Consider the following 15,329-nt stretch of genomic DNA (forward strand, 5'->3'; position numbering starts at 1 on the left):
TGTAAATCCACAATGAAGTCATCAAGATTAATTTCAATGTGAATATGATTCTTCAGCGCTACAATATACATGAACGGTCTCTCGAGTCGGGATTCCCACGACGTCTTGCAGTGGAGCTGAAATCCACACTGAATTCTAGCAAATGTCTCCTCTTGAACCCATCATCGGTTTCACTGGTAGAATTCTGACTACTGCCATTCAAAACATTTGCTGTTCCATCAAAGCGTATTCCCCTTTTCTTTTGCAATTTGCCCTCAACCTCAGCGAGACGGGCCGAGCAGATAGGAGGATAATTTATTTTGCAAAATTAATATTTCCACTAAAATGACGGCATGTGGATCATTACGCCATGCTTCCTTCTTCATCCGAATGTCTTTTAAATCCAGGACAAAACGTATCCGTGTCAACTATATCATGTTTTAGTCAATGATATTAATTTATTTCCCCTCCTCGTCACAGATGTTGGTTGCTTTTGGGGTTTGTCCAGATCAAAAAGGCCTTTCTCTCGGTCTTTTTCTTTGCCGCTGTAAATTGTATTTCTCCTTACATCGGTAAGCTTTTCTGGGCAAACAAGGACTCCAGTAGGTTTTCTTGTATGCAGTAAATACAATTTCCCCGATTCAGGTATATTTATGAAAATCCTCCGTTATGTTCCCGTTTCTCGCGGGTAGAGCCTGCTGTCAGTCTAAGCTTTGTATCCCTTTTGAATTCGTATGGTAGATAGGCTGGCTACATGTGCATATATATGAACATACTGCGATATATAGCCTAATAATTTATCGAACGATGACAGTTATTTTTAATGTAAAGGCCAGATCTGCTCTTGAATAAATGTGAATAGATTCGTTTCTTTTAAGTATTTTGTAGTATTTTTTTCATTTTCTCTGAGAATTGTACATTGAGATAGATAGCGTTGGCGAGATTGGGTGGGGCAAACAGCTCTCACTGAACCCTGGGAACGACAAGAGTGTAATCACATGATTGCCCAAAACGTCATGAAGTTGCGATTCCGAAGAGAAAAAGGCGCCCTCTCTGAAGAAATTATCATCCATACCCTGGTTTTAATGTCTATGGACCATACAGGGCAAGTAGGCTACTGTAGAACAACAGATACATTGCAATCATTATAAAATGGATACAATGTATACGTGCTGGAACTTTCTAATCACTCTTGACTTCTTTATTCCCTCTCTAAACCTCTGAATATTTTGGTGGCTTTGGAATTATGATAGATCCATCATAAAAATAATTAGAAAATACAAAAGGATTTGTAAAGAGGTAGTTTAACTATTAATTTAAAGATAATTTATACATCTGTAATAAACTGTTATAAAACTGCTTGAAACTTCACTACTCTGCAAGCACCAAATAAATGCACAATTTCAACCAATGTGTCACAAATGTTTATTAAATTACTATAAACCATCTTTAAATTCATAATAACCTACTTATAAACCCCTTTATAAATAATGTACGTATATCTTGATATAAATTCGTTTATGGATTAATATGTAGATGAGGTGATAAACACAAATTAAACACATTGCATTTCTAGCCAGATATAGGCTTACTAATTTATTGCTTCCCTGGGTTTTGCTATTTTCCCAATATGTGAAATAGTATCAGCCCCGCCCTCATACATACCAGTCTTCCTTAATGTTCTTTCAAAAATTCGGATTTCCCACTGCATTTAACAACAGATGTATCTACACTTGACCACAGCACAAACTGTATGAGTAGGCCTATGTGGTGTAAAGATGGGGTCTGTTTCTGAATCACGATATAAAGTCTATGCAAGTCCTCTAACATGAAGGCCTAACCTAACAATTGGTCTATGGTGAATTGATAGTTGCCCAATTATCATTTGTGTAACCTATTGTCATGGGTGTTGTCAACAATGATGACAGACTAATATCAGAGCTCAAATTCTTCCGCTAGTGTTTTTGACATACTTATTTTTTTTAAACTGGGCAGTCCTTCTGCTAATATGGTCAGATGACTATCCCACTGTTTTGAGATTAAATATAAACATATAGGCTGATATATTTCCTTGAACTGTCCCATCATCATCACTATTTCACAGGAATGGCCCTAGCTTTTTAGGGGCCCTAAGCAAGACTTGGTTTGGGGGCCCCCCACCTCGCGAGTAAAACATTTTAGTGGTGAACTCTCTTGACGGCGCAAAGAAAATAAAATGCAGTTTCAAAGTTAATTTACTGGAATCCTACGCATTTTGCCAAGGGGCAAAGAGTAAATGTTGTGGTTTTAAAGCACATTTTCTACAATTGTACACATTTTGCGGCTGGCCCTAAGCGACCGCTTATGTTCCTTATGCCCTGCTATTTCACCAAGGTGACATTTGGGACATATTGTTACACAAGCTAGGTTTCCATCCAATTGGCAACAGATTTTCATGCTAATATTCTAAAATACGCATAAAGGAAATATGCAAATTGTTCCACCAGTGGTGTGTTTCCACCAAACGGACTTGTTGCGGATAAAAATCAGTCTGTGATGATGTAGTGCACCCAAAATGTAATTTTTTGCTAGTAGTTTCCATCTACTGAATCAAAAATCGAAAGTTCAATGTGTTTCCATCACATTTTCAACTCTACTGATAGATTTGTCACAAAAACTGTTGCGTTAAATAGCAAATGTGCCTACTCTGGTCATGGCACATGCACTCTAGCCAATAGCTCACACAGTGCAGGTAGGCTAGTCTACATGATTATTATGGATAAGAGCGAGAATATGTGTATTTGTCAAACGGCAGTCAAGCATCGATCATCATGTCACCAGAATAAGACCCTTGATATTTATTGGAAAGGAGCATCAAGCTCATCACTTTGCACTTTCACCACCCTGTGAAGTTCATCATAACTTATTTCATCTTTACACTAACAAATTTCTGTAAATTCACAGCAATACTTTTACAGTAAGCTACTGTAACTCTATATTGCAGTACAGTACTGTAAAGAGCAATGCATTATGGGGGCTCAATGGCAAATTACAGCAATTTTACAGTAAAGTACTTTTTGGCTGTATATTTACAGCAGCATACTGTGAATTATGGTGCATTGTGGGAAGATGTTGTGGGCGGAGAAAGAATCTCTGTCTCATAAACATATTTCAAGGCGTGCTTTGTAAGAGGTTATATTTGTTGCACCCATTAGTGAGAATTCCTGAGCTGTTTGGAATTTCTGTGTGCCTTCCTTGATCCCCCTGTTCCTTTAATGGAAGTTTCCCTCATAATAAGGAGCAACTTGTGTATTGTGTACAAATTATTTGTGTTCAGGGTGATAGTATGGAGCCAGATACCTGCCAAAAGGTTGAACGTACAGTACCATTCAAAGGTTTGGACACACCTACTCATTCAAGGGTTTTTCTTTATTTTTACTATTTTCTACATTCTAGAATATCAGTGAAGACATCAAAACTATGAAATAACACATATGGAATCATGTAGTAACCAAAAAAGTGTTAAACAAATCAAAATATACAGTTTACATACACTTAGGTTGGAGTCATTAAAACTCGTTTTTCAACCACTCCACACATTTCTTGTTAACAAACTATAGTTTTGGCTACTTTGGCTGCAAATTTTTCCAACAATTGTTTACAGATAGATTATTTCACTTATAATTCACTGTATCACAATTCCAGTGGGTCAGAAGTTTACATACACTAAATTGAAAGCGGCAGGTAGCTTAGTGGTTAAGAGCGTTGTGCCAGTAACCGAAAGGTTGCTGGTTCTAATCCCCAAGCTGACTAGGTGAAAAATCTGTCGATGTGCCCTTGAGCAAGGCACTTAACCCTAATTGCTCCTGTAAGTCGCTCTGGATAAGAGCGTCTGCTAAATGACTACAAAAAAATAAAAAATAACAGCTTGGACAATTACAGAAAATGATGTCATGGCTTTAGAAGCTTCTGATAGGCTAATTGACATAATTGGAGGTGTACCTGTGGATGTGTTTCAAGGCCTACTTTAAAACTCAGGGCCTCTTTGCTTGACATCATGGGAAAATCAAAAGAAATCAGCCAAGACCTCAGAACAATAATTGTAGACCTCCACAAGTCTGGTTCATCCTTGGGAGCAATTTCCAAACGCCTGAAGGTACCAAGTTCATCTGTACAAACAATAGTACGCAAGTATAAACACCATGGGACCACGCAGCCGTCATACTGCTCAGGAAGGAGACATGTTCTGTCTCCTAGAGATGAATGTACTTTGGTGCGAAAAGTGCAAATCAATCCCAGAACAACAGCAAAGGACCTTGTGAAGATGCTGGAGGAAACAGGTACAAAAGTATCTATATCCACAGTAAAACAAGTCCTATATTAACATAACCTGAAAGGCCGCTCTGCAAGGAAGAAGCCACTGCTCCAAAACCGCCATAAAAAAGCCAGACTACGGTTTGCAACTGCACATGGGGACAACGATCATACTTTTTGGAGAACTGTCTTCTGGTCTGATGAAACAAAAATAGAACTGTTTGGCCATAATGACCATTGTTATGGAGGAAAAAGGGGGCAGCTTGCAAGCCGAAGAACACCATCCCAACCGTGAAGCACGGGGGTGGCTTTGCTGTGGGGGTGCTTTGCTGCAGGAGGGACTGGTGCACTTCACAAAATAGATGGCATCATGAGGAAGGAAAGTTATGTGAATATATTGAAGCAACATCTCAAGACATCAGTCAGGAAGATAAAGCTTGGTCGCAAATGGGTCTTCCAAATGGACAATGACCCCAAGCATACTTCCTAAGTAGTGGCAAAATGGCTTAAGGACAACAAAGTTAAGGTATTGGAGTGGCCATCACAAAGCCCTGACCTCAATCCTATAGAACATTTGTGGGCAGAACTGAAAAAGCGTGTGTGTGCAAGGAGGCCTACAAACCTGACTCAGTTACACCAGCTCTGTCAGGAGGAATGGGCCAAAATTTATTGTGGAAAGCTTGTGGAAGGCTACCCGAAATGTTTGACCCAAGTTAAACAATTTAAAGGCAATGCTACCAAATACTAATTGAGTGTATGTAAACTTCTGACCCACTGGGAATGTGATGAAATAAATAAAAGCTGAAATAAATCTCTCTCTACTATTATTCTGACATTTCACATTCTTAAAATTAAGTGGTGATCCTAACTGACCAAAGACAGGGAATTTTTACTAGGATTAAATGTATTTTATATTTGAGATTCTTCCAATAGCCACCCTTTGCCTTGATGACAGCTTTGCACACACTTGGCATTCTCTCAACCAGCTTCACCTGGAATGCTTTTCCAACAGTCTTGAAGGAGTTCCCACATATGCTGAGCACTTGATGGCTGCTTTTCCTTCACTCTGCAGTCTGACTCATCCCAAACCATCTCAATTGGGTTGAGGTCAGGGGATTGTGGAGGCCAGGTCATCTGATGCAGCACTCCATCACTCCCCTTCTTGGTAAAATAGCCCTTACACAGCCTGGAGGTGTGTTGGGTCATTGTCCTGTTGAAAAACAAATGAAAGTCCCACTAAGCCCAAACCAGATGGGATGCAGTATTGCTGCAGAATGCTGTGGTAGCCATGCTGGTTAAGTGTGCCTTTAATTCTAAATAAATCACAGACAGTGTCACCAGCAAAGCACCCCCACATCATAACACCTCCTCCTCCAAGCTTTATGGTGGGAACTACACATGCGGAGATCATCCGTTCAACCACACCGCGTCTAACAAAGAAACGGCGGTTGGAACCAAAAATCTCAAATTTGGACTCCAGACCAAAGGACACATTTCCACCGGTCTAATGTCCATTGCTCGTGTTTCTTGGCCCAAGCAGGTCTCTTCTTATTATTGGTGTCCTTTAGTAGTGGTTTCTTTGCAGCAATTCGACCATGAAGGTCTGATTCACACAGTCCCCTCTGAACAGTTGATGTTGAGATGTGTCTGTGACTTGAACTCTGTGAAGCATTTATTCGGGCTGCAATTTCTGAGGCTGGTAACTCTAATGAACTTATCCTCTGCAGCAGAGGTAACTCTGGGTCTTCCATTCCTGTGGCGGTCCTCATGAGAGCCAGTTTCATCATAGCGCTTGATGGTTTTTGCGACTGCACTTGAAGAAACGTTCAAAGTTCTTGAAATGTTCCGTATTGACTGACCTTCATGTCTTAAAGTAATGATGGACTGTCGTTTCTCTTTGCTTATTTGAGCTGTTCTTGCCATAATATGGACTTAGTCTTTTACCAAATAGGTCTATCTTCTGTATATCCCCCCCTACCTTGTCACAACAAAATTGATTGGCTCAAACGCATTAAGAAGGAAAGAAAATCCACAAATTAACTTTTAAGAAGGCACACCTGTTAATTGAAATGCATTCCAGGTGACTACCTCATGAAGCTGGTTGAGCGAATGCCAAGAGTGTGCAAAGCTGTCGTCAAGGCAAAGGGTGGCTATTTGAAGAATCTCAAATATAAAATATATTTAGATCTGTTTAACACTTTTATGGTTACTACATGATTCCATATGTGTTATTTCATAGTTTTGATGTCTTCACTATTATTCTACAATGTAAAAAATAGTAAAAATAAAGAAAAACCCTTGAATGAGTAGGTGTGTCCAAACTTTTGACTGATAGTGTACGTATCGTTAGGATCGTAAGAAAATCCATACGTAAATTGTTAGGATCGTAAGAAAAGCCATGCGTGAAACATGAAACGCAAACATTAAAATAGATCTGTAAACGTACAAACCCTATGTTACAACTATGAATGAATATGTACACGTTCAATTCTTACTTCATGTCTCCCTTTACTCGGTTACAGATCATTTTTATGCATACAAACATTTGTCAGTAATGTGGCATCTGCAAAGGAGAATGATAAAGACAGAAGAGCCTTGTCTAGAATAACCGCCTGAGCTGCAAAATAGAAAGTAAATATGATTTAGGACTATTCCGCTATCTAGATATGCCATGCTGTTGTGTGTTATTTAATGGCCATATAATTGCATAATTTATTTTTTATAGTCGCGTGGTGATCATGTAACCTAATGAATCACTTTTTCCAGTATTTGGGAGCACGGACTGTAGGGCTTATATTAGGCATTTTGACTGTTGTATTTGTGAATTCCACTCTGTATGTAGGCTTGTTATAGCCATTTGTGTTGCATAACCCCATCACGCAGAGGCTATATCCATATCAATAAATGAGACAAAACAACATTTTGATTAACTCTTGGCTATAACCTGTCCTGAGCAAAATAACCAAGGGGTCCCAAATGGTCAAGACTATCTATAGTCTATTCTTAGTGCCAGATCTGTTTTCCCTGTCAGCCACTGCACGTGCTTCTTCAACTATTTTGTAAATGTTGTATTTAGAGGCTATATTTAGAGACCTGTGAGCTAGAGACTCTTTTTAAGGGGGGCCCTATAATAAAAACAATTATAAAACACAAATAGAGTTCTACAATTATTCAGCAAGACACCAGTACCCAAAATGATAGCATACAAGTTGAAGGCCTATTTTTTATTTGGATAGGCCTAAATTAAACATTGAATTATTAAAGTGATAGTCTAAAGAACTTTGGAGAATTTAGATAATTTTCAATACACATGGATTTCAATAAACAAATGGATAAGACTGTTCTATTCTCTTTGATTTAGTTCCTATTGCAACTCAGACAAATTACTGAATGGAGGACATACTGAACTGAATGAAGGATGAATTAAAATGTTCAAATATGTTGGAATGACGAGTTGCACGCATCATGCATGCTCTGCACGTTATTTGGCTGGTAGGCAAATTAGCCTACATTAGGGTATATTGACTCGATGACTGCATGCCTCCAGAAGGGCATCTTCTGAGGCTGAGGGGTGCTTTTACGAAGGTGCATGGTGCTGTGGTGCTGCATGGAGACCACAAGCGCTTCAACTGGTCAGCAGTGTCACAATGGAGGTAGTAGCCTATAAGGAGACTACCTAAGACCACTGCAACAGAGTTATTGTAAAGTGTAGGAATAAGCTTATGTCAGACTTAGCCTATGTTTAACATCTCCCTTGTTCATTTCAAAGTCCATATGTTCATGACCCGATTCATATAAATCATGTCAAATTATTTTTTATTAAGATTTTGAGTGATGAAATAAATATCAAAATATTCTATAAAAAATAATATTTTGAGTGGCAAAGACTCCAGTGGTCATACATAATTCATAGACTTATTATGCTATGTTTCATTATTCCTGGTATATACAGTTGAAGTCGGAAGTTTACATACACTTAGGTTGGAGTCATTAAAACTCATTTTTCAACCACTCCACAAATTTCTTGTTAACAAACTATAGTTTTGGCAAGTCAGTTAGGACATCTACTTTGTGCATGACACAAGTCATTTTTCCAACAATTGTTTACAGACAGATTATTTCACTTATAATTCACTGTATCACAATTCCAGTGGGTCAGAAGTTTACATACACTAAATTGACTGTGCCTTTAAACAGCTTGGAAAATTCCAGAAAATGATGTCATGGCTTTAGAAGCTTCTGATAGGCTAATTGACATCATGAGTCAATTGGAGATGTACCTGTGGATGTATTTCAAGGCCTACCTTCAAACTCAGTGCCTCTTTGCTTGACATCATGGGAAAATCTAAAGAAATTAGCCAAGACCTAAGAAAAATTATTGTAGACCTCCACAAGTCTGGTTCATCCTTGGGAGCAATTTCCAAACACTTGAAGGTACCACGTTCATCTGTACAAACAATAGTACGCAAGTATAAACACCATGGGACCACGCAGCCATCATACCACTCAGGAAGCAGACGCGTTCTGTCTCCTAGAGATGAACGTACTTTGGTGCGAAAAGTGCAAATCAATCCCAGAACAACAGCAAAGGACCTTGTGAAGATGCTGGAGGAAACAGGTACAAAAATATCTATATCCACAGTAAAACGAGTCCTATATCAACATAACCTGAAAGGCCGCTCTGCAAGGAAGAAGCCACTGCTCCAAAACCGCCATAAAAAGCCAGACTACGGTTTGCAACTGCACATGGGGACAAAGATCATACTTTTTGGAGAAATGTCCTCTGGTCTGATGAAACAAAAATAGAACTGTTTGGCCATAATGACCAATTCACCCAACTTATTGTGGGAAGCTTGTGGAAGGCTACCCGAAACGTTTGACCCAAGTTAAACAATTTAAAGGCAATGCAACCAAATACTAATTGAGTGTATGTAAACTTCTGACCCACTGGGAATGTGATGAAATAAATAAAAGCTGAAATAAATCATTCTCTCTACTATTATTCTGACATTTCACATTCTTAAAATAAAGTGGTGAACCTAACTGACCGAAAACAGCGAATTTTTACTAGGATTAAATGTCAGGAATTGTGAAAAACAGAGTTTAAATTTATTTGGCTAGGTTGTATGTAAACTTCCGACTTCAACTGTACTACTGGTTATGATTGCAGACAGAGCCCAGTATTGAATTAGTCATATTTTGATAAGGTGCATGCATGGGATGTCCACGTCACCCAGAGATATGCCCATGCTGTAGAGATACACCTAGCAGACTGAAACTTCACTGTTGTAGGCATAATACAGCTAGTGCTATCTAGACTTGCGCTGGCAAACAAATCCATTACATTAGCTACCTAAATGTGAAGTAAACTCAACTGAGGAGTAATACAGAATGGAGACTTTTAACTTGAAAACATGCAGGATACCTCTTTCCAGTTTCCCTGACTTTTTTTAATACTCTATTATGCTTTTTCAGGTAGCACTCCTCACAGGCCGTTTGGTGTACTTTTTTGTTTGTTGGTGAGATGAAACTGCCAAAACTCTGAAAGATATTATTGTACATCAGAATTGCAACACAAGATTTGTTCAAGCCTAAAATGTTAGTCCGTAATCGTAACATGGTGTTTGTATGTTCACAGATGACATTTCTCGTTTACGTTCATGTTTCATGCATGGCTTTTCTTATGATCCTAACAATGTACGTATGGATTTTCTTACGATCCTAACGATACGTACGTTCAATCTTTTGGCAGGTATCTGGCTCCATATGATAGTCACAACAATAAGAACATTACTAAGCCCTTGCACATTATTATTTTGTAGCAGAACTAATAGAATAGTCATATAGGAATTTAGTTACAATTGTATCATACCTGAGGATTCTTAGCAATCACACTGGATTTGAGTCCCCCCCAACAACAAAAATTATCTGGCTAAGAATAAAGATGAAAATGTGGAACTGATAACATGAAAAGTGGTCTAAGTTACTAAAATGTGGCTAATGTAAGTCACTGGACCTATAAAATGGATGATACTTATTATAGTACAGTGCCTTCAGAAAGTATTCACACCCCTTTACTTTTTCCACATTTTGTTGTGTTACAGCCTGAATTTAAAATTGATAAAATGTAGATGTTGTGTCACTGATCTACACACAATACACCATCATGTCAAAGTGGAATTTTGTTCGTAGAACATTTTTGAAATGAATATAACATTAAAAGCTGAAATGTCTTGAGTCAATAAGTATTCCAACCACTTTGTTATGCACTGTAAAACTGGATAAGTTCTGACTACTCAAACATTTTAAGGAAACCGATTACCTAAACAAAATTAAGTTAAGAAACTTAAATAGCTGAAGTGAGCAGTACTACCTTCATAAGAGTAATACAAATGCAGTTTTTTTTGTAAGGTATACTTAAATGTAACGACCCCACTAAGCCACGCCGCCAATAATTTCCGATTGTATCTTGCCTTTTTGATCGAATTGTAGAGTTATCACCCATGACTGTATTTGTTGTTGAATTTGTTAATTTTCAGTTCGGTGGCCTTCACAAAGTGAGTTCTTAGGGGAATATTATCATTATAACTGAATTATTACATATGTATATCATAAGGCCTTATACAGTGCCCTGAAACTCATAGGTTTACAGGCCACATCAGGCCTGCAAGTAGGGTTGTAAAATTCCACAAACTTTCCTAATTTTGTTCCAGTAATCTTCCATCCAGGATTTTTGGAAAACCTGGGAAAAGTATTAGAATTTTTCAATCCTAACTGTAAATCACATTATGCTGGCTTGCAAAGTGATGTGTAATTCCTATTGGAATCTAGCCAGCATTATGCTATCCAATAGTATCCAATAGACATTTATATTCACCCGCAACCTGCATTCGTAATGACTGCCAGGGTTAAGAACAGTATGAGGAGACTACCTAAGCTTTTTAAATTGGAACAACCATTTCAGTAACAGGTGCAAAAATTCAATGATTGGATTAGTTTAGAAATGTTTTTTTTTTTTTTTTTTATCTTTGTGTAGCATAACATTTCATCAATCAATCACTCAATGTACATGCAAAAACACAGATATTATATATATATATATATATTTTAATCAACCTGCAGTAGAGCATGCTGGGAAAAAAGTGCATTTGTTATCATTTCTTTAAAATATGTAGTTGGTGTGACTTCTCATTTCGTTTTGAGTCAGTACCACATAAATATTTTAAGTAATAATGACTTTTCACTGACTTTGAGTACAACTTTTATTAGAAGTAAGTGGCAGGTAGCTTAGTGGTTAAGAGCGTTGTGCCAGTAACCGAAAGGTCGCTGGTTCTAATCCCCGAGCCGCCTAGGTGAACAATCTGTCGATGTGCCCCTGAGCAAGGCACTTAACCCTAATTGCTCCTGTAAGTCGCTCTGGATAAGAGCGTCTGCTAAATGACTAAAATGTAAATGTAGAGTATTTGAGTTAAAAATGCCTTGGGGTTTACAGTGTGGCAAGCCTAAATAAGTTCAGGAGTACAAATGTGCTTAACAAATCACATAATAAGTTGCATGGACTCATTCCGTGTATAATAATAGAGGTTAACATGATTTTTGAATGACTACCCCATCTCTGTACCCCACACATACAATTATCTGTAAGGTCCTTCAATCGAGTAGTGAATTTCAACCACAAAGACCAGGGAGGTTTTCCATTGCCTCGCAAAGAAGGGCACCGATTGGTAGTTGTGTAAAAATAAAACAAGCAGACACTGAGCATGGTAAAGTTATTAATTACACTTTGGATGGTGTATCAATACACCGAGTCACTCCAAAGATACAGGCATCCTTCCTAACTCAGTTGCCGGAGAGGAAGGAAACTGTTCAGGGATTTGACCATGAGGCCGATGGTGATTTTAAAACAGTTACAAAGTTTAATGGTTGTGATATAAGAAAACTGAGGATGGATCAACAACATTGTAGTTACTCCACAATAATAACCTAAATGACAGCGTGAAAAGAAGGAAGCCTGTACAGAATAAAAATATTCCAAAACATGCATCCTGTTTGCAACAAGGCACTTAAGTAATACTGCAAAAAAAGTTTTGTCCTGAATACAAAGTGTTATGTTTGTGGCAAATCCTACACAACACATCACTGAGGACCACTCTTAATATTTTCAAGCATGGTGGTGGCTGCATCATGTTATGGGTATGCTTGTCATCAGCAAGGACTAGGGAGTTTCTTAGGATAAAAAATAAACGGAATACAGCTATAAGCACATGCCTTAATCCTAGAGGAAAACCTGATTCAGTCTGGTTTCCAACAGACACTGGGAGACGAATTCACCTTTCAGCAGGACAATAACCTAAAATACAAGGCCAAATCTACACTGAAGTTGCTTACCAAGACGACATTGAATGTTCCTGAGTGGCCTAGTTACAGTTTTGACTGAAAACGGCTTGAAAATCTATGGCAAGACTTGAAAATGGCTGTCTAGCAATGAGCAACAATCAACTTGACAGAACTTGAAGAATTTTGAAAAGAATGATGGACAAATATTGTACAATCCAGGTGTGCAAAGCTTTTAGAGAGTTACCCAAAAAGACTAATAGCTAGAATACTCGCCAAAGGTGCTTCTACAAAGTATTGACTCAGGGGTGTGAATACTTATGTAAATGAGTTATTTCTGTATTATATTTTTCAATAAATTAGCTAAATTTTCTAAAAACATGTTTTCACTGTCATTATTGAGTAATGTGTGTAGATGGGTGAGAAAAAATATATATTTAATCAATTTTTAATTCAGGCTGTAACAACAAAATGTGGAATAAGTCAAAGGGTATGAATACTTTCTGAAGGCACTGTACGTATGATGTGTTACATGAGGACTCATTTAAACGTAACACATAATTGTCATTTAGCTCTAACAACTCTTGTACAAAGCGAAAGCTCCAGAACAGTCCTAATAATAATCGTACTCCTCTTTTATTTTCTACAAATTAGCATTTTTGCACACAATCATACGTGTACCTTTTCTGTTTTTTGTTTTTTTAATGTACATTTCAAACGCCAACAAGAGGTCCCCTAAGGACACAGAAGAGAGGCTTAGCTAACAGGATGGAGAGTATCAGGAGTACAATGAAGAGAATGCAATGAATAACCTATAACTAACTAACTCACACCTGGCTGGATTACTAGAGCATTGTTCACAAGCATACTTATCATCTCGTTCTGTTCATGTCCAGTCTGTTTTTAAACCTACAGCCCGCATGACTGGTGTATTTTGGTCACAGAGCCCACACAGTTCTTCCATTTGTGTCTGCAAACTGCCCTCCTTTCCTTGTGTAACTTAGAAAAAAGGGGCAGCTTTTATAAAGGCAACAGAGCTAAGGGCCTCCTTGTGATACAGTTTATAACTAGGCTATATCAAGGCCTTACTTTGCAAACACTCTTTCAATTCAAGGGTTTAAAATAAATTAAATATGTTCTCCTTCACTTGAGCAAAGCAAAATAACCCCTTCCACAGGAAAAAACTGAAGTGGAGATGAAAAAAATTGATTCTCCTGAGGGGAAAAATACAGTACTTCCATAAGCGATTATAAGAAGCCATAAGCAGTGATTCCTTGTTCTTATGGATTCTTATGGATATAGCCAAATACAGTGCGGAGGACTACACAGTGAATTAGGTTAACTTACCCAATAGCAGAACCCTTGCCTCCATGTCATGGAAAATGTTTTGTTTGTGTGTGTGTGTGTGTGTGTGTGTGTGTGTGTGTGTGTGTGTGTGTGTGTGTGTGTGTGTGTGTGCGTCTGCTCTTCAAAATTGATGTGGTTTTCTTCTCATTGCTCAAATAGCAAGCATTTGAGAATCAGTCTGTTCTCATATACCCTCAAGGCAGCATGTAGTTTCTTAATTCATCCACCAAATAAACTATAGGCTACAATAAGTATTGTGTTTGTAATAACAAGCGATGAATAGGGGTGTAAGATGTCTCTTTCTAATACACACTGCTGCTGCTTGTTTGCAAACAGTCCCTCAAAATAATGTGTTGTTGGGACATCAATAACTTCAAACACAGTGGTGTGTAGAATAGGCAACTGAGATAACAATGTAGCCAGACAGTTTGATATCCCAGGGAAGTAAAAGTATTTGTCTTGATAAATTGGTAAAATAACACTGAAACAGAACTAGCTTATGCAGTCATAGTTGATAGGTTACTTGTCCAGTTGGCAAATGATCACCAAGCTGAGATCCTTATGGATATATGGCCAAATATAGCCTACAGTGCAGAGGACAACGCTGTAGATTAGGTTAACTTACCCAATAGCAGAAGCCTATGGGTTTGCTTGTATTCTCTCTTCTCTGCTTTTAGGCTCTTATCTATGTTCCGACTTCTCTTTATCTCTGCTTTCATCCGTGCTTTTTCTTCCACTCTGCGTTGATCCCGAAGCTCCAGGTCGGAACAATTGTCCTGCTGCCCGGGCTCTCCATCTAGCCCAGCATTAGCACCCGTTCGCCCGCTGTAGGTTATCGATGAGTGGTGTCCTATAATCCTAGATCTAAAACTATGACACATCCCCATAACGATCTGCCACGTTTATAATTCAATTAGCTAACATTGACTGAGCGTGGAAATCCCATAACTATGATAACAGTCTCGCTGTTTATTGTCACATCCCGTTAGCGGACATGGGGTCCATGCAATGACCAAGGTGTCCCCTTCTCGCACTTCAATATTTTTTTCTGAAAACGTAAAAGCCACTCACAGTAGGCCTAGTTGACGAATATGAATCTGACCGGCTCACAGTTCCGGTGCTCCTATTGTAATTTATAGTTTGTAGATGGCTTGTAGGTTTGCCCTATTTTGCTCTCGAAGTCCTTCCTCATCCTTCCTCTTTCCTGTTACAATTTTTAGGAGCAACAGCGGGAGGCAAAGGAAAGGCCACGCTTCTGTGTCACGTGATATGCGTCATTCATAGCCTACCTCAGCACACCTGATTCATTCTCAAATCAATCATTCTCACAATATATATATTATCCGACTTATCTTTTCAGTGTCAGACTACTTTAG

The 15,329-nt window shown here is 38.3% G+C and overlaps 1 pseudogene across 1 annotated transcript in view; it reads right to left on the bottom strand.

The window, feature by feature from the left end:
- Positions 1 to 14,818, bottom strand: part of LOC311133227 (guanine nucleotide-binding protein G(s) subunit alpha-like) — a 47,026-nt pseudogene extending 32,208 nt beyond the window's left edge. The window contains exon 1 of the transcript XR_014615367.1: positions 14,579 to 14,818. The product of XR_014615367.1 is annotated as a guanine nucleotide-binding protein G(s) subunit alpha-like (transcript). The remainder of the gene's footprint in view (positions 1 to 14,578) is intronic.
- Between the last annotated feature and the right edge of the window lie 511 nt (positions 14,819 to 15,329).

Source organism: Coregonus lavaretus (genome assembly GCF_964263955.1).
Source record: "Coregonus lavaretus genome assembly, chromosome: 8".
Lineage (NCBI taxonomy): Eukaryota > Metazoa > Chordata > Actinopteri > Salmoniformes > Salmonidae > Coregonus > Coregonus lavaretus.